The sequence below is a fragment of the Protopterus annectens genome, chromosome 15.part0, assembly GCF_019279795.1.
Source record: "Protopterus annectens isolate FY-2018-M chromosome 15.part0, PAN1.0, whole genome shotgun sequence".
Taxonomy (NCBI): domain Eukaryota; kingdom Metazoa; phylum Chordata; order Ceratodontiformes; family Protopteridae; genus Protopterus; species Protopterus annectens.
This window is the reverse complement of record NC_056749.1, coordinates 149,738,774-149,759,484: the sequence shown is the minus strand read 5'-3', so window position 1 is coordinate 149,759,484 and position 20,711 is coordinate 149,738,774.

Sequence of the window (20,711 nt, the reverse complement as noted above, 5' to 3'; positions counted from 1 at the left end):
AGGCCCTTCTGTAGGATGTCCACATCATTTGGGGACTTGACTATGGCTCCTAGTTTGCACTCATCTGCGAACTTCATTAGCCAGAGGCCTTCAGTGTTAGCCTGTACTTCAGAGAAGTAGATACCAAACAGGAGAGGTCCCAGGACGGAACCCTGTGGTACTCCACTTGTCACTGCTTTGAGGTCAGATTTGGAGTCTGCAATTTTTACGTTGTGGGTTCTGTCAGTGAGCTAGTTGGCAACCCATCTTGTGACGTAGGGATTTATACCTAGTTTAGTGAGTTTAGCTATAATTCCAGAATGGGGGATGGTGTCAAAAGGCTTGGCGAGGTCAAGATAGGCTGTGTGAACCACATTACCCTCATCTATGGCTTTGGTGACTGCCTCAAAGAAGTCAATCAGGTTCAGGAGGCACAACCCCGAACTGGGTGGGATCCAAAGTTTGGAGGTTACCAATGTCTTTGTTTATGAGTTCCATGATGATACATTCCATGGCCTTGCAAACCAGGCTCAGGCTAATAGCTTGATAGTTCCCGGGATCAGAGGTGGCTCCCCCTTTGTGGAGTGGGATAACTGTTGCTGTGTGCCATTCAGTGGGCACAAAGCCTGATGCAAGGCTGTTATTGAACATAGTGCTTAAGTGGGGAGCCAGTTCATTCTGAAGTTCATGTAAAATGCAGCCTGGGATGTTGTCCAGTCCCATGGATGCTGTGTTTTTGGATTAAGAGAGTGCAGCTTTTACCTGCATAGTTGTGATTACAGGGACTCTGCATTCTTCCTGTATAGATATGGGCCCTTTAGGGGATGAGGTGTGGGGAGGGTAAAGTTAGCACTAAACCTACCTGCCAGGATGTGGCAATATCAGTTGGTTTTGTAATTTTCATGCCATTGTGCTGTAACTCAGAGCAGATCTGGGTGTTGCCATCGAAATTCTTGACATAGCTATAGAATGCTTTGTGGTTGTCCTTAGAATTAGTGTTGATTTTGTTTTCGTAGCTAGCTTTGGAGGATCTTATAAGGGATCTCAGCTTCTTACTGAGGCTGACCAGGGAGCTCCTCCACTCATGGGATTTTACTCTCTTTTGCAACAGTTTCTTCCTTCTGTTGTACAGTTTGTTTATGGCAGGAGACCATCAGATTGGCTTCCTTTTTTTGGAGGATAGCGTCTTGGTTCTGTTTGGGATAGCATGATCCATGCACTCGTGTAAGTGCTTATAGAGTGCATTTGTGTAGGATTTAGCAGTTGTAACTATATTGTCCATCTGCATGGGTGTCATGAAGTTCACCACTTCTGTCTTAAGAAGTATGAAGTTGGCTTTGGAGAATTTTTTTACCTTGGGTCCTTAATGGGGGGTGGGGGCAGGATGTGGATGTCAAGGGTGATTAGCTTATGGTCGGATCGGACCAACGAAGAGTTGACTTTAGGTGTGGAACACCGGTCACTCATGTTGTTAATGACTAAGTCTAGGATATTGTTGCCCCTGGTGGGGGTGTGAATAAGTTGATCCAGGGCACTGGAGTTTATGAATTCCAGAAAGCATTGAGCTAAGGAGTTGGTACACAAGTAGTTTTCCCAGTTAATGGTGGGGTAGTTACAGTTGCCCATTATTAGGGTGTTTGGTTGAACCCTACTATTTTCCAGCACATCAAGAAAAGAGGAGTGAGAATCCTGGGGCATGGTGGGGGATCAGTAGCAAGCTACAATTTGGATTGCAGTTTTGCCCAGAGTTAGTTGCACTTGGATAACCTCGGATGCATTACGCTGAGCAACTAGCCTGGAGGTGTGAATATCCTTAATGAATGTGGACACACCTCCGCCTTTGGTGTTCCGGTCCAGGTTACATGGCTGAAAAGTGTGGTATGACTTATAGCCTGGTAATGCAGGGGTGCTCTCTGGAGCCTTGGATCAGGTCTCAGTCACTGCACAGATATCGATGTTCTCCATTTTAAGGAGTGTCCCAAGTGAGTGCATTTTGAGATTTACACTTCTAACATTGAGTAGCATTACCCTCAGTTTTTGCTTGCCTGTTCCTGTTACGGTGGTGAATTTGTCATTTGAACCTTGCATCAAAAAGGCACTATAGAGGCAGTAAGAGCCTTAGCCAGTATTCAGAATCCCAGGGGCGAGAGGTGCAGGCCATCTGTGGCAAAGCATCGTGGTCTGTCGACCATGTCATCCCAAGCAGACAGATACTGGATCCCCTTAGAATGACACCAGAAGCTTAGCCAATTGTTGAAGTCAATCATTTTGTCCTTGTACTGCGGTATCATTCTGGGCGATGGCAAAATGCTAGTCAGGGATAGGGCCGTACCTGCCTGGGCTACAAGATCAGAGAGCTCTTCCATGTCTCTTTTCATGTAGTGCAGGGAGGTACATCTCAGGTCATTCACACCAACATGGACAATGACAGAGTCATATTTGTGTTTGTTGTGGAGTGACCAGAGTGCATGGGTTATGTGGGAGATCCTGGCACCCGACAGGCAGATGACAGTAACCTTCTCCTTGTTTAGCCTGGTGAGTGGGACATCAGTGTGCCTGACTATAGAGTCACCTATGACTAGTGTGTTGGGTATGTTGTTTTACCTTATTGGCTGTGGTTGAGTGGCGCACTGAGTCTGTGCGCTATGTGTCATTTGGGTTGTGTTGGGGGATGGAGGTTGCTTGCGTTTCTGCTTTGGAGGTCTGTTGCTTATAGAGATTATTACTGAGAGCCTCTGCAAATGTTTTTGTGTTACTATGTGTGGATTTTGGGGGTGTAGATTTAGTGAGACTATGTGATAAGTGTGGTGTGGTGCAAATGTTCACCTTCTCCTCATGACTGTCAAGTTCAGTCTTGGTTGGAGAGAGCTTTACCTCCAGTTTGGCTAGATAAGTACATCTCTCACAGGTTGTAGTGTTGGGTGGTAGGAGGAGAGGGTTGTCTGTGTACATGAGGCAATTACTACATTGCCTCAAGATGCCCAGATTCATCAGATAGACAGGAGAGAACATTGGGAGCTGACCCTTGGACATTCCCGAATAAAAAACTATTTTCCTCTAGGTAAGTGAGGAAAGTGAGTTCAAGAGTTGTTTTTCTCTAAGCAAGTGAGAAAAGTAAGTACAAAAACTGTTTTCCTCTAGGTAATGAGGAAGGTTGAGTGCTATAGTAATGAGTAGCTTATTTAGTGCTTACAAGTTCTGAACAAGTGCTGAGCATGAATAAGCAAATTTAAGTGCTAAAACTAATAATCTGTATCTGCACTAGACGAGTTACAGGACAGAAAAAAGTGCAAATCCAGGCTTTTAAATCAGAAAGTTGAGAGAGATAGAAGAGATTGCCCAAATGGCGAATAACTACAATTTCTGGGCCAGAACCACTCCTGAATTGGTAGACAGGTTACCTAGTGCTTACCACTCCCAATGATAAGCTAGAAGGCTTCCCTCCAACACAGAAAGGCTTGGGGGGCTCAGAAGCTTACATACAGTCCTGGATACAGGACGTGGTTTACTAGTTTGAATGCGATGTTGAATTGAGGCCCCATCTGCCTGAGATGGTGGTAATGAAGGTGGGTTCAAAAGATCCCACAGGATCAATTGAAAAGAATAGAGGAAGTTCCATACTGGCCAGCTTTCCACAGTAGTATAAATACTACCTTTTCCTCTCCTCTGAAAAGAGATCACGTGCCTAGTGGGACTAACCTGATCAACAAAGGGTACATTTATGTGTGTGTGTGTGTGTGTGTGTGTGTGTGTGTGTGTGTGTGTGTGTGTGTGTGTGTGTGTGTGTGTGTGTGTGTGTGTGTGTGTGTTTGAAAGGTCATATATAGTTAATGACATGCCATAGACCTTTTTCTGTCATTGGCTTTTGTAAGGATGTTTAAATCACAGAGTGTTTAGACAGCCTCATAGGGTCATCCAGAGTCTGCCAAGTACATTATTAGAGCTCCAGTCTGAAATTTTTATCTGATCACTGACTACAATGAAGGTGACTGAAGACATGAAGATGGCACATTCTTTTTGGAAATGGCTGAGTAGAAATAAAATCCAAGGAGCTACTTGCCAGTTAGCTTAACAGAAGTGGCAGAGAAAATAATGGGAGAGAATTCAGTGGGTTGTCAGTTGTTTTTTTTTTTTTTTTACAGGATATATAACAGCAGTGCAATGACTAACATAATTTCATAGACAGAAACATGTGCCAGATAATTTTATGATTGGTTTACAAAAAAAACGGATAAGACAGGACTGCTGCATATGGTCAACATGGACTTCAGTAATCCGTCACTTTCCTGCATGCATCTGTAACTTTCTCCTCCTCCATCCATTAGTCTGTTCCATTGTCTCTCACTTTTCTCCATGAAGAACATCTTTCTCAGATTCAAGGAAGAATTGGTTAGTGCAATTTGCTGCCTGTACCTCTTCTTCTTATCTGTCCTTCCCTTTTAGACAAACAACTTCATAATGTCCTGACATGATCATATGCATCTATATGTTATCCCTACTTCCGTTGTTTTTCTAAATTGACATGAGGGTCAGTTCTTATCATCTTTAGACTTCTCATTCTATTATTTCTCTCACTAGTAATTAGGTCTCAGTACCTTGGTTCCTTTGCTAGTTCTCTCCGGTAAATAACAGCTCCCTCTTGCCTATTTTAATTGTAATAATCCTTATCAGTTAAATTTCCTTTCTCAATTCCCATGTTGGCTTAGGTGTTAGAATACTTTCTGCTAATTTATGAATATAATATTTTGTATGTTTTTTGTTATTCTACTTAAGGATCTGAATCTAAAATTCCACTCTCTCCTTATTTCTTGAATTTCTACCCTACTTTCCACTTTGAATTGTAGCTTTGTACCTATGTTATGTATATGAGCCTTAACTGTGTAGCTTTAAAATATCTCTTCAAGTTAGGTAATCCTAAACCACCTCGTTCTACTGTAAGGATCAATTTATTCCACATCAGTCTTTGCCCTCTACCCCTCCCAGATAAATTAATTTAACTCTTTATTAATTATTGTCTACAACTTCTCTGGTTGATAAAAACATAATTGACCTGTATATAAAACTAAACTGACTAAAATATTTCTTCTGCTTGTATTTTGCTATCCATGTCCATGAACAAGAACCTCCAGTTCCTCAGTTTTTGTATTATCTTTTGTTTAGTCTCTTCCTACATATCCTTAGCTGCCGTAACAGATTCATTTTGAAGCCATCCTCCTAAATATTTCACTTTATTGTGACCCATAAATATGGATATTTCTGAACCAATTCATGTGTGACTACATTGTTTGCAGGTTTTGATTTATCTTTATTAATTTCATACCCCCCCCAAAAAAAATCTAAATAAAAACGGTCTCAAAATATTCCACAATATTAACGTGTTCTTTTCTGGTTTTGTCAGGCACAAAATAATATTGTCTACAAATAGAGAAAACTTTTCTTGATCACCATATCAATTATATCCTTGAATTTCTGAGTCCATTGCTTTCTTTGCCAATGTCATTAAATTTAAAGCAAATAAAGTAGAAAGAGGACACCCCTGCCCACTTCTTCTGTTCAGGCACAACTCAGAAAATCACAGCTTACTCTGTCAAATCCTTTCTCTGCATCAAAACCAGCCAACAACAGCAGTTTTATTTTCTTTTTTTCTTACATTATGCTTCTATATTTTAAAAATTAAGCTGAAACGGGAACTGAGAAAGGCGAGTGTGCCAATAGGGATGACTGCAACTAAGGGTACAAAGAATAGGCAAGAGAATCCTGGAATTTAACTGAGAAAACTGGCAGAGGAATCAAGGTTTTGGGAGAAAATTACTACAGACAGAAAGGTAATAGAATAGGAAGAAACCAAGAAGACGTGTGGATTGTATCACGGTATGACCCTGACCTTGAGTAGCATCTTACCCTCACCAAGAATGATGCCACAATATGAAGACAAGATGATCAATTTCAACAATTGGCCTAAGTATTGGTGTCATTTAAAGGGGATCCAATGCCTGTCAGCCTGGGATGACATGCTCGACAAGCCATGATGCTTCGCTAGGGTCGGCTTGCACCTGTCACCCCTGGGCTTTCAGATATTGGCAAAAGTTCTTTCTACCCCCATAGTGCTTTTTTTAGGCAAGGCTCAAAAGACAAACACACCTCCATAGGTATCACAAGGGATAAGAAACTAAGAGTATTGCTACTCAACTCCAGAAGTCTAAACCTCAAGATGCACACACTCGAAACTCTCCTTATCATGGAGAACATCGATATCTGTGCAGTAACAGAAACCTGGTTCAAGGCTCCCAAGAGCACCCCAGCCCTACCAGGTTATACCTCATACCATGTTTTTTGGCTCCAAAATGTGGACCGAACCACAAAAGGAGGGGGAGTATCAATATTTGTCAAAGATACCCACACCTCCAGGTTGGTGGCACAGCACGAAGCATCAGAGACTATTCATGTGCAACTAACAGTGGGTAAAACTGCCTTCCAGTTTATAGCCTGCTACAGACCACCCTCCCAAACCCAGGAACCCCACTCGGCCTTCCTGAGAACACTGGAAAATATAAAGGTCTCTCCAAACACCATTATATTGGGCGACTTCAACTACGCAAACATAGACTGGGAGCATTACTCAAGCTCCAACACCCTAGCCCAAAGGTTCCTAGAATTTATAAACTCAAATGCTATGGAACAACCTGTTACCACTCCCACAAGAGGGAAAAACATACTAGACCTGATCATCACCAACATGGGGACTCTATGCTCCAGACCAGAAGTGCATCCCTCATTGGTAAGATCAGACCATAAACTAATCTCACTGGATATTCACATCCCGACTCCACCCCCCTGCCCTGAAAACCACAGTGAAAAACTTCTCTAAAGCAAATTTCACACTCCTCAAAACCGAGGTGGAATCCTTCAAAGCCCCCGGGCCTGTGGAAAATATGGGCCAGACCACAGAATCCTTTATAAATACATTCTATGAACACCTTCAGGAATGCATGGATCATGCAATCCCAAATAAAACCAAGACCCAATCCTCCAAAGGCAGACGTCCTGTCTGGTGGACCCCAGCCATAAACAAACTATACAATAGAAGGAGGAAGCTACTACATGACAAAGCAAAATCCCAAAAAGGGAAGGCATCTCTGATCAGTATTAGCAAAAAACTACGAGCACTCATAAAATCGTCTAAGGCCAGCTTCGAGAGAAAAATTGCACAGGACACTAAGGATAATCAGAAGGCTTTCTTTAGTTATGTTAGGAACCAGGGTGGGAATTCCCAGATATGCTCAGAATTAGACAAAAAATACACCGAACCCACAGACATTGCCAACATCCTCACTGACAGGTTCAGCACAAACCCGCCCCCTCCCCACCAAAAGGGCAAATATCTATCCCAGCAGAGTGCTGCCCCCATGAAATCTCAGATGCTCAGGTAAGAGCTGCCCTCTCCAAAGCAAAAAACACAGTATCAATGGGATGAGACGGTGTCCCGGGCTGTGTCCTACATGAACTCCAAGAAGAGTTAAACCCAAACATAAAACTACTGTTCAATCTCAGCCTTACTACAGGATATGTACCCAAAGAGTGGCGTGCAGCAACAGTGGTCCCTCTCCACAAAGGTGGTGCCTCAATGGATCCTGGAAACTATCGCCCCATAAGCCTGACTAGCTTGGTCTGCAAAGCTATGGAAAGGATCATCATGGACCTCATAAATAAAGATATTGGGGACCTATAGTCACTGGATCCTACCCAGTTCAGCTTTGTTAAGGGCACATCCTGCCTCTTAAACCTGGTTGATTTCTTTGAAACAGTCACCAAGGACATTGACATGGGGAAGGTGGTCCACACAGCCTACCTGGACCTCACAAAAGCCTTCGATACAATACCCCACTCGGGCATTATAGATAAGCTCACCAGCTTAAATATAAACCCCTATGTCACTAGATGGGTTGCAAACTGGCTCAAGGACAGAACCCACATGGTTAGAATTGCTGGAGCCATGTCAGACTCCAAACCAGTTACAAGTGGCATCCCACAAGGCTCAGTCCTGGGACCTCTCTTGTTCGGTATATATTTCTCGGAGGTACAGGCCAAAACGGAAGGACTGTGGCGTTTCCAAGTACGCAGATGACTGCAAACTGGGCACCATAATTGACTCTCCAGCCGACACAAGCATCCTCCAAAAGGGCCTCATAGAAACAGACAACTGGTGCCAGAGCCATGGCCTCAAGCTAAATGCCAAAAAGTCTATAGTCATCCCCTTTGGCAAAAACAAAGTGCCCACAAATTACCACATAGGTGGTAATCCATTAAGTACAGAAGAAGTAATTAGGGACCTGGGGACCCAAGTTGATAGCAATCTCTCATTTGACAACCACGTGGCCAAAGTGGTTAGAAAAACATTTTATATAGCCCACCTAATCATGAAGGGATTCACATCGAGATCAGGGGAGGTCATCGTGCCTCTTTACTCATACTCATGAGTACAATGCCCCTTTTGGGATGTACCTTACCAGACACCTGCAGCAACTGGAAAGACCCCAAAAGTACCTCACCAAGAGGACCAAAGGGCTCAAACATATGCCATATGCTGCCCGGTTAAAGAAACTCCAGCTCTACTCAGTGGCATACCGCCTGTTCAGAGGCGATCTGTGCCTGAAGTATAAAGCCATGTCCAACCTGGAATTAATGGACATGCTGCACCTCAGAAAATCCAAATCCCATCAAGCTACGCGCTCGAGAGACTTGAACCTCAGCACTGAAATAAATAGGACATGCTGGAGGGACAGATTCATAACCCAGAGGCTCCCTTCACTCTGGAATAAAATCCCAGTCCAAGTTAGGCAGAGTCCCTCTGACTCTCTTCAAGAGGAATCTTGATGAGTGGATGGGAGATCATAGGTTTACCCCGGGTATCACTTCTGTGTCACTGTTAGACAGAGGCACAGTATACTAACCTCGAAAAAGGGCATAGCAAAATTCATTTAAAACGGGTGGCGAAAGCCAAACACATTCTGGATAGGCTTATAAATGCCCTAGGGCAGATAGCCTAGTATGAACCTATGAACCTATGAACCTATGATTGCAAGCTCAAGACTGCATTCCCTATCATGGCTTGATATCAGAGTACAGAAAAAGAGAATGGGAACTGGAAATCCTAAGTGAATGAGCTACTCTGGAAAAGTTTTTAGTTGAATCTAGAAAAAAAGGTGTTGTTAGAAAAGGATAATTAGTAGGGCATATAAGATACTGCGTGATAACTATTATATTCTACCTGAAGAGGTTAGAGAAGACTGGGAAGAGAGAACGGTAAGCAATTCATAAGGAAACAATGGGAGGAGAAATGTATGGCTCCCAAATATGCAACAAAGTCGAGAAGATTTAAGATTTTTGCTTGGAAGTGTTTGCATAGGTACTTTTATACTCCAAACAGTGTCCAAAGAATTTTTGCTCAGGTAGCTGCTGAATATTAATATGTGTGGTGGAGAAGAAATCTGTAAGTGGGTACATATGTTTTGGGTGGGTAATAAGTTGGCAGAGTTCAAAATTTCACTTCAGAGCACTCAGAATCCTGGGTAAGCAAATGGGTGTAATGAGGAATTTCTTTATTTATTTTTTTTGGAGCTGGGATAGCGGGTCCAAATTGTCTAGGCATAGTAAGGCCTTGTTAAGTTTAATTCTGGCAGCTGCCAAAAATGTATTTGTTATTAAATGGAAATCAAAGTATAAACCAACTGTATTAAAATACTGAATATTTTAACAGAGATACAGGAACTGGAAGTGGAATCTTTAGAAAAGGGTAGGAACAGATTACATAAAAGTGGAAAGTGTGTCAACAATACATGCAGAATAATGTTTTGAATGAGAAGGGAGGTGTAAGAAAAGGCAGGAATTGATCAAGTTTTAAAATGTTGGCTTGATGATAGTTATACAAAAGAATATATGTGCTGTATAATGTTTCCAATTGTCAATATGTTAAAATGGTTTGCTTTCATTTATATAACTGTATGTTTGCATATGCCTTAAGTGATAATTCAATAAAGGTATTAAAAAATAAAAGAATATCAGTGGGGGAAAAAGTGCAGGTGGCCAACAGTTGTGCAATGAAAGACAATCCCCTTCCTTGGGGATTTTACAGTCTCAGAGTTCTTATATGCAGTTAGCATGGGGTGTGGGAGGTAAAGGGGGGCTTGTCCAATATAAAACAATTTTTACAATTTAGGATGTTACAGGACTAACCTTGGTGCATACAAAGTAGGTGTCTGCTTTCATGTTTTGACATTATTGGGTCATTGTTAGGCATGGCAGTGTAGCATTGATTCAACATATGCCACTATAGCCATATATATATATATATATATATATATATATATATATATATATATATATATATATATATATACATATATGGATCCCTTCAGAAGCTCAGAGTTTCAAAAGTACAAATTTAAAATGGTCAAGACCATAAGATCGAAGTTTGGAAACTTTGAACATTTTGAATGAAGATCTCCATACAGCACAGAATGGGATATTTACCATTTTCCTCACTGGAGGATCTCAGACTTGGTATATTTATTTAGCAGGCAGTGTGAGAGAGTGCATGAGGGCTTGCCCCCATTCAAAAACATAAAAAAATATATTTATTTATTTTATTATTATTATTTCATTTTTGAAGTTTTAAAACTTTAATCTTCTGATCTCAGCTGTTTGAAGTTCAAAGTTTGGAAAATCCAAGCTTTAGAAGTAGATCCACACATACACACACACATATATATATATATATATATATATATATATATATATATATATATATATATATATATGGATCTGCTTTCATTAATCAAATTTATACTTACCCAAATTTTAAAAACATGAAACAACTTCAAACAAATCTTTCTATTGTGAATCAACAAACTACTTGGTCACCAGGGAGAACTTTGCCCTTTCCCCCACTTTAGTGCAATCTCGGAGTTGATATATTTAGTTGGTGGGGAGGTTGTCAGGGGCAAAGCCCCATACTTTAATGATTTAGTTTGTGTCCTTTTTTTCCCTGGTGACCAAGTGGTTTGTTTCACTAAGAAAAAATAATGGTAATCTGTTGATTCATAATAATAAGGTTTTGGTGAAGTTGTCTTCCAGTTTAGTGGTTCGGGTAAGTGTATATTTGATTAATGAAAGTAGATCCACACACACACACACACACACACATATATATATATATATATATATATATATATATATATATATATATATATATATATATATATATATATATATATATATATATATATATATATATATATATATATATTGTGTGTGTGTGCGTGTGTGTAGAAGTGTCAGACATCCTGTCAAAATGACAAATACTGTTACCCAGGAGACTGACATCATTCATTTGATGCAGACTGATGGTTGACAGGTGTCTGAGATCAATAATCCCCTAATATGGGAATATTTCCTTTCCCTAGGGAGAATGCGATCTCAAGTTAGTAGATATAATTAGCAGCAGGATGTGCAGGAGAAGGGGTTGTTCATTTAACTCTTTTAATTCAATTCAGCAACAAGTGAAGTGCTTGGTAAATTCATCAAAGTCACTTATTACCAAGTGCTAGAGATGTTGTGAAAAAAGTTTCTAGTGTGTGTTAATAAGGTATGTATGGATTTAGAATTTTAATGTCAACATTTTTGGATATACCAAATGTTTTAGCATTTATGGTGGAAGTAGATATGCAAGTGCATACTTGTTGTGGTTCGCATAAAGGATTCAGAAGGAAATAGTTTTATTTCTGAGAATGTATGTCTTCTGTATGTAGTAGTAGTGTTACAGAAACACCAGTTCTAAGCTAAAGTATATATTTAGGATTAGGTGCAGTGGCAGCGTTAGGGTTTGTATCATGGTACTAGGGGTTAAAGTTCAGTCTTTCTGTGTTATATGCTCATAGTTACTTTGTAAGATAGCTGGAAACAAAAACTTAGAAGCATTACCTTTCTGCCGTATGATTCAGCATGTCTGAGATATTTTTTTTGTTTGGATACCATGTTAGAAAGGAGATTTTTAATTATTTCAATTTGCAACTGACTAAACATGAAATTTTATTTTTCACAGGGTGCTATACAATCTCTATCTCTAATCAACAATTAAAAGAAAGTTTATTATAATGGGTCTGTTCATACCTGTCTTACAAAGGCCCACATAATATGTAACATCTGAATTATTATTGAGATGGGAGGCTTTTAACAAATATTTAACAGTTCAGGAAGAGAAACATGCCCTTCAATGATGAAATAGTATCATTAGATTCTGGAATTCCAGAAACCAATATATTGTAATGCCTTCCTCTCCTTTCTAACTCTAGAATATTTATGCATGATGATTTGAAACCTGTGTACATTGGTGCTGATTTTCCTGGGACAGCTGTCTACATTTTTGTTGTAAAGTGAAAACATCTCCTTCAAAGGAATCCTGATTTAAAATACAGGAAGAGCTTTGTTTTACTTGTCAGCTTTAGATCTTTTATATTTTATCTTCCACTAAAATTTGTATTAAGGAAGCCACCAGAATAGCAGTGTCTAATTTATTTATTGCAGACAAGCTCAACCTAGGATACCAGATGAAGTTATCAGGCTACTGCCCAGATTGTTTCAACTAGCAGTAGTGGTCTTCGTATCCCACAAAGTACTTTCAATTCTATTTATAATCGTAGATTTATCTATTATTCTATTAGACGAAAGATTACATATCAAAGAAGACATAAGTGAAGCTTTGAAAGTCAAATGGGGAAGAACCCTGTTTTTGTTGAGTTGTATTAAAGATAACCTAGGTATACTGACTAAAGAAATTGTAACTATTGAATGAAGAGACAAATAAGTGAAAATGTAACGTCTGAATCAGAATTTTCAGCTATTTGCTTAGCAGAATTATATGAGCAAGAAGGTTTCCTCCTTCTATTTTACATATAATCACAAGTAATTGCAGAAGAAATTAGTTCAAAAAGTAGAACCAGGACAGAAAAAAGGGTAAGCCAAAAAGAAAATTAAGATAATGCTGCTGTCCCTGGGTCATGACACAATTATGGATGTACATAAGCACAAATGTTGACCTCTACCTACTATGGACGATCTCGGAGAAGGAATTATCTTTTAATATAAAGTAAAAAAAAAGTATACATGTTGAAGATGTTATCTTTATTGCAATACATTGGTTCTAGATGATACTTGTTTTAAACTCGACATGCAGTTTAGTGAAATTATGTATTTATTTATTTCAAAGATTGTCTATAGCTTTAAAACTGGATAGTTAAGATGTGGCAACTAAGTATATACGTTCTAAGTACAGTAACTGGCTATTTAACATGTCATATAATTCTTTGCAAAAAGTATTAATTTGTAAAAAAAATGCCTGTTACAGTGAAATGGCTCCACATGAACAGATTAATCAGAACTTGTCACAACATGAATAATTCTGCATCTAGCATGTTAAATCCTTACTGCATATTATTTTGCATTAGTGCTTCCAATGGGGTTCTAGCAGAACTACTCATTCAAAAAAAAAGTGTTTCATTATAATTATAAACACAATTTATCAGCAGACTTTAAGGTCATTTAATGTAATTTTTAATGTGCCCAAAAAAAAAAAACTAATCAAATCAAAACTATATCAGTATTTATTAAAAAGTGCTATTTTGGGAATTTTTCTTCAACATAATAGGGAAATCTTCAGAAAGAATCAACTGTTTATATCAGCCAAGATGTTGAAACTACTGAATTGTCTTTTTTTCAGAATAAAACCAGCTCTGAAATGTTAAGCATTGGAATTTAGACATCTAAGACATATCCATGGCTTTAGATCTAAGTTTCTTGCTCAATGTGAATACTTTAATTTTGACAAAGTCAATTTATAACCTCAAACTGATGCATCCTCACTTCTTCTTCTTTCAGCTTTTCCTGGTTAGGGGTCGCCACAGCGGATCACCTGTCTGCTCATGATTGGCAGTGAAGTTTTACAGTGCCGAGTTGCCAGCCCGATGCCCAACCTTCCACAGAAGGCACATGCACACACACACTCATGCCTAGGGCCAATTTAGAGTGTCCAACCCACCTACAGCATGTCTTTGGGATGTGGGAGGAAACTGAAGCAACCAGAGGAAACCCACGTGACCACAGGGAGGACATGCATACTCCGCACAGAAGGCACCCTGGCCGAGAATTGAACCAAAGAACCTCTTGCTGTGAGGTGACAACGCTAACCGCTGCACCACTATGGCCGCCCTGATGCATCCTCACTAAATAAAGAAATATAAGCATTGTCTGTTGCAGATTAAGGCTAAAAGTGAGACATTAGCATAGATGTAAATTTGAAACTAAACTCAGGAAGAACATATGAATATTTCATCATGCATCCATAGAGCTGAAAGGAAGGTTCCAATGTCAACATAAGCATGTATTGTGGAATAATGTTGAATGTTCTACCATTGCCTTTCTAAAAGAGTAGAATGAAAAAGTGAATTCAGAAAGTTAAACTGTGTACGATGTGAATTTATTTTAGAAAAAGTATAGAAATGCACCTCATGTATGTTTTACAAAGTTTTTATAGGAGTTGTCTAATCTAAAGGCAGTTTCCTGAAGAATCATATTAAATTTGATTAAATATATAAAATATCTTATCGAAAAACAACAGTATCCAAAAACAACAGGAGGAGACAAGATAGGCTTCAGGTTATAAAGCTTTAATCAGGCACAAGCGCTTTCACATCTGCTTCTTCAGGTGCATAAAAACAAACTGAAACCAGTCATAGTTTTAAACATTGCTGAATCTTCTCATAATAAATGGATAACCATGCTCATAGATTTACCTTGGAGGAATTATAACTGAAATGGCGAAATAAGCCAAAATCGCTCATTCTGCACATACGTCATTCTGCACATATTCTGATATCAGTGTCAGCAGAATAACTGTGTGATAGCTTCCTATATGGTCTTTATCAGATTTAGTAGATAATGTGACAATTGTTAGTTAAAAAAGGAGTTGAGTTGCCAATAAATGAATAAATCTGAATTAAGGACTTCAATTTTATGCAGTCTTCTAATTCTCTAATTTATTAAATCCATGCCAGAATCAAACAAACAGAATTCTGAGAGAATGCATATTTGCATATATACTGAGTTTGGTTTTCCTTGGTTACATTATTTTGATCGACATGTATAGTTTGATGGTAATGAAAGAAATCAAATATAGTTTCTATATCTGAACCAAACTGTCTTCATTACTAAATAACATCATCCATATGCCTTACTTTCGCAAAGCCCATGAAAAGATCCATCTCATCTGTATTGATGGGCTGCTTAATAAACCAATATTTTTGGTTATTTAAAACTCATTTTTTATAATTATTAGAATATATTTAATCAGCGCCAGTTTGTGATGAGGTTTCTGTGATTTGAAGTTGATCTTGTAAAGTTTCAAGTTTAACTTTACTTTGTCTGAAAATTAGAAATGAAAATCCATTGCATATCGTCTACTCAGAGGCGATCTCTGCCTAACATACAACGCTATGTCAAACCGAGAGCTGTTGGACATGCTCCACTTAAAGAAATCCCAATCCCTCAGAGCTGCACACTCTAGGGACCTAAACCATGTCACCACAATAAACAGCACATGCTGGAGGGATAGATTCCTTTCCCAGAGACTTCGCATACTCTGGAACAAACTACCTATCTATTTCAAACAGAGCTCCTCATTAGCACTGTTCAAGAAAAATATTGATGATTGGATGGGAAATAAAAAATTCACCCCAGGGATCACCTCTGTGGCTCTGCTCGACAGTGGCACAGGAAAATAATTTTCTTGGGTGGCAAAAGCCAGGGTACCTTTTTGGCTAGGCTTATATAGGCTCTAGGGCCAATAGCCTAGCACCTACCTATGAACCTATAAATAATGAAACATTTTTCAGTGTGGAAAGAATTTGATTAACTTATTTATAAAGGCAACACAAGAGGAATTTTGGAAAACATATGCCCAGATTAAATGGAACATAAGGCAACAGGCAGATTGTTTTACTTGTTTTGGACAATGGTTTGACTATATTAAAATACATATTATATATACATTATTCTATATCTACGTATCTATCTTGTACTGTTGCATCAAGTAGTATAAAAAGAGTTGTACATGACTGTTGTGTATCATTATCAGGAATCCTAAGATGGCAGGCATATTAAAAGGAAATTCTAGGTTTATCAATAAATGTGCTTTCAATTTAAAGAATATTTTGGAACACTGGCAATCCTAGTTAGCCTCAATAACAACTAGGACACCTTGGATACTTTTCCCATATGGCCTTTGTGGGTATTGTGAATTCATTGACTCGGCCTATTTTTAAATCTTAGACGTATGGTTTTGAGAAGTAACTGTTCTGTTTATAGTCATTTGAGGTGGCTATGGCAACCACTATGTGGGAAAGAATGGATAGAAACTGTCATAGAGCTTCTATGAGCATCTCTATGCTACTAAATTAAAACATGATAAAACTTTCCCCTCTAAGTATACTAAGGGAACAATAATAAAAAACAAATTCTATGAATGTACAACCCAGGGAAATGGGATCGGAAAAAAATGGCATTCCAGGAAATATCTGTCATTGAGTGTTAGATTTCCTCCTTGAAAAAAATTGAAGTACTAGTGCTGTGGTAAGCAGCAGAAGTATCCAGAATAAATACATTTCAGTCACTGGACTCACAAAAATGGTACAAAAATTTTAGACTAATTAACATGCTGAGTCAATGCTATTTTTCAAATAAAACATTATAGCTTTTAGTGTTATGTTTATGAATCATTTGCTTTTGACCTGATGACTTTAATTGGAATCCTGATTATATCAGTAAGTATCAGTGTTCTCAGGATATTGCTGCTTCCATTATAAAATATGCAGCTATTGTTCAGAGGCAGATACTTCTTTACACATAACATTGAATTAGCAGTACAATACCTCAAGATGGAGTACAGTCAGTCATACCTGCAAAACCTAATTTAGATACGAAACCTGAAATCATACCTCTAAACCTCTTAGAGCAAGAAGTGTGGACAAAGCCATAAATAAAGGGGGGGGGGAGCAAAGGCCCAAAAATAGGAAGACTTTTTAAATATTGCTCTTACAAACATAGAAAGCTGATAGAATAACAGGTTTTGCATTAGTATGAATTTTCTCAAGAGTATGAAGTCTGACACTCAAACATCAGTCATTATTTTCTGACTTGAACCCTCAATAATTTGCCAATACATTGCCAGAAAGCCACAATTTTAAGAAGCAGTCCAAAAGTACGGGGCAAAAATCTGGGCATTCTGCAAAAATCTGTACAATTGAGAGGTATGCCTGAAATCATAATATTTCAGGGCATAGTTTATTCTCCTTGCATGTAATATTGCAACATTTTATGCAATAGGCTGCATAAATATAAAATGTTGTACCTCTATATTGCTAACTTTCTATTATGCCAAACAAAGTAACAATAATAATGTGTAAGACGTATGCAGACTTCCTAAAATTATCATACGTTAATAACATCTGTGCAATTAGTCTCATCACATTTGTAACTAAGAAATCTTCCTGTTCTGTGAACTGGTACTTACGTAGCACCTGAGAAGCATACAATTTTAAGAAGTTTATAACATTTTATAACAAGCACCTATCCGTTCACTAGAGGGACAGGAAACATAGTCTAATGCAAGGGTTTTCATGCTTGACGTGGGTTACAGCACAACACAGCTTATCTCAGTGCAGCCATGTGAAGAGTTTATGGGAAGTCTCAGTTCCTAGGATTTATACAATATGCTTGACTACAGTAGGATAAAAAAGGAAGTATCTGTTTACTAAGGTGAAGGCAAGTTTAAAATTGATCCTTAATGGAGGAATGAGCAGCATTATCCTGTAGGTATTAACTTGTAGGCCCACAGGACAAAAATGCATCTTCACTTATACAGAAGTAAGGGCAAACAGTATTCATGGAACTTTGAAACAAAGTTAAACTATGTATCAACTGAATGCCAGTTGTAATTTATCTTTTTCTTTGTTTCTTTTTTTTGATTGAGTTATTCAGTTTGGGTTACCTAATTTCTTATTTTTCTGAATAAGTCTACTTTAAATGACTCTGTCATAACTCATGGATTTTGTGGCATATTATATTTTGTTACAACTATATGTTTTTATACTGCACCATTAGTATGACAGTGTGACAGAATTATTTGTTTTGAAGGGTTGCTAACAACTCTTGCAAACCCAGAATGCAACAAATGCTATACCCACTGATACAAAAGAGAAAAGTGCTAGTACTTTATACCATCATCATGAATGCAACTTGCAATTTAGCTGCTGTATTTCATGTCCTAGGTTTAATATTCTTCAGAGAGATTTAAGAATATGGATGTCAAATCGAGTTATTATTCAATTTATAAGGTTAAGCAATGACAACTCTGTGGTCCAACATTTCAGGAGTGTGGTATTATCTTTTTTCACTGCAGTATAGCATTCACATTTGCTTGCTCCTTAGGCTATTTATGATATGAGACTGGTATTCCATTTAATTTGTCAGTTGTTTCAGATGCATGTTTCTGTAACATCCACTGTCTTTCAACTTAAGATTTTTAAAAAGAAAAATCCTTAATAGATTTAACTCTGAGGGAGCCATACACAAAAATATATTGTTCTGATTAGGAAAATGCAAAAGCAATATTGTAAAAAAAATAAATAAACTGCACAAAGAAGAATTGTCCATTTATAGCAAAATCATTTATGCAGAAAGGCAACAGTTGGTCAAAAAGAATAGGCTGTCATAGAAGGAAATTATTTATTTCATGTGGATCTGTGAACTCTGAGATGATTATATAAGTAAAGTGCAGGCGGGAGGCATATGCTCAGTATGGAACCTGTTAGACGATGGTTGCGAGGTAGAAAAAAATTGAAATTATTCTTTTCAGACAGAAATAGAAATCAACAAAATAGTTGCACATGAATGTTGTACACTTTTGTATAATGAAAATATTAGTAAGAAAAGAGATGTTTTCTGGAAAATGACTATGATGATATACATATGTCATTGTATCTATACTGGCACATTGACAAAAGTATATATTTTAAAGTGTTTATCTATTACCGTTTAAAGTTTAAGTGGACACCTTAAACATCCTATATGAAATCTAAACCTGCCAAAGTAGCATTATATTTTTGTACATCTGTATTCTAATTCTCCTGAAAAATTATTTGCTGTCTAAAATTCCATTAAACAAACAAATAATAACACATTGCTGGTACATCTCTATGTTTATTTCTTCTTCACATGAGAAAAAAACAAATATTTCTCTTTCTGTGTGCATCTGTTAACGATGGTCAGGCTCAGTGTGTATTGCTTTAGCTATCCCTTTCCATTTAGGAGAAGCTTTTGCACCTATAGGCAAAGATCTAAGTATACAAAAAATATCAAGTTTTTTTAGTTATTTTATTTGTAAGATTGCCGTGATTCATAATCTCTGCAAATATGTTGATAGCTGTGCTTTGCTTAAAGATAGCAATTTGGAAAATAATAATATAGTCACATTACACTGACAGAATGTAACTGCAGCCAGCTGTCGCTCCTCTATATTTTCATAGATAAAAAAAAAAATAACTAAATAATGAGAGATAGTATGATATGCAAGAAGAAAGACTTGGTGAGCAACATGGTTCATATTGATTCACAGGCAACATTTCAGATAAGTACCAGGTCTCAGAAAACTCCATTATCATTTAAGCTGTAGAGAGAAGCCTCAAAAGTGGGTCATCGGTGACTGTACTGCCATATTCATGATGAACTGCTGACCTAGCATGGCCTCCATTGCATGCAGTTAGGTTATTTGCTGTAATAAATCATCTAGCTGTAAAGATAAATCAGACACATTAAAACAATTACTTATCACACACACATGCCCACTAACTTCAAATATTGTACATAGAACAAACTATTTTATCAAAAGAAGACAAATTATGCAGATAATTTAAATCTGTGGTCAGAAGCTTAAATTGCATAATCATAGACTCTACTGGGGGATGTTGCTAATTATAAGGTTCCAAGAATAACAACAAGATACTCAAAAGAAATCTGCAACAGCAGTAAATTCATTCAAATTGATGTAGATATTAGCATGAAACTCCCCCTTCAGTCAGTAGACAGGAGGTCGTACTGTGACAAAGGGTATTCTTTATCCACAGGAAGAGAGTGAGGAAGAGTAAGGTAGAAGAGAAAGAGAGACGGCTACATGTCGATTGAACTGTTAAGCACAGTAATATGAACAGAAACAAAAGCGTCTGTGATATATGATAATCACATTTTTCGCAAACATAATAAAAAGATTAATTCATAAGATCCACACCCGCCATACGATAAATGGTGATGGCATTTAGCCAATCATGTATAGGACTGATACAGGCAATTTTCTTGGCAAATGTTAAAATGATGACCATTCTCAAGAGGTAAAGGGACACACCCAGCACTGCTGTCAACAGATATGTGCTGCAACTGTAAAAATGTTGGCTATCATTTACACTTTTTGAATGCAGATATGTGCAAGACACAAGGATGTGGAATGACATTCTTTATTATGCATTGTCTTAGCCACAGTTTGTTGCCTCTTTCCTCCATGTTGTTAGTGGGGAATTAGCAAATATTATAACTGCAGATCTAATCAGACTATTATACTTGTCATGCATTCT